Below are 952 nucleotides of genomic sequence, written 5' to 3'. Positions count from 1 at the left end.
AGGGCATCTTGGACCATTTTCACAAGAGGAGGGGATGTAGCCACTGACAACGGTGATGCCCTTTCATAAAGCCAGCCATGGAAAGGAGTAAGACTGATTGGATGAAGATAGCAGGAAAGCAGAGGTTCAGAGGAACGAAAACATCTCCATTCGCTTATCTGAAATTCCCACCAATGAATTACATAAGTATTTCTATCCCTATTTTTTTATATTATTTTCGAAAACTCCATAACCATTTGATATCCGCCTGACTGAGATTTGCAAGGTGACCATAGCTTGCTTCATACCGACAATCTCCGTGGGATTCGACCCTTACTCACGTAAGGTATTACTTGGACGACCCAGTGCACTTGCTGGTTAGTTATGCGAAGTTGTGAAGATATGTTTAGACCATGGTTCTGTGCATCCGTTTTTGGTGCCATTGCCAGGGAATCAATTTTGAACAACAATTCACAACCTGAGTAGCAATTTCGCATACCAAGTTTTTGGCGCCGTTGCCGGGGATTGTTCGAGTTTGGACAACTGACGGTTCATCCTGTTGCTCAGATTAGGTAATTTTCTTTTTGTTTTGCTTTCAAAAATTTTTCAAAAATCTTTCAAAAAATTTTTCTTTTGTTTTTGAAAAAAAAATAATAATAAAAATAATATTTTCAAAAATAAATTATTCTATGGCTTCAAAATTTTTAAGAATGAATTCTAGTGTTTCATGAAGCATGTGATGCCTGGCTGGCTGTAAAGCCATGTCTAAATTCATTTGGACTGAGGCTTCCAAACCATCAGCATAGAGGCAAGTTACATATTTGATAAGTAATGAGCAATATATTCTGATATCTTTCTGAAGCTTGGCTGGCCATTGGCCATGTCTAGTATTTTGGACCGGAGCTTTCATTGAAAGCTTGGCTGGCTCATGAGCCATGTCTAATTCCTGGACTGAAGCTTTAGACTAAACATG

The sequence above is a fragment of the Arachis ipaensis genome, chromosome B10 (assembly GCF_000816755.2).
Source record: "Arachis ipaensis cultivar K30076 chromosome B10, Araip1.1, whole genome shotgun sequence".
In the NCBI taxonomy this organism is placed as follows: Eukaryota; Viridiplantae; Streptophyta; class Magnoliopsida; order Fabales; family Fabaceae; genus Arachis; species Arachis ipaensis.
The sequence above is the reverse complement of the archived record's forward strand: the minus strand, read 5'-3'. Positions refer to the sequence as shown.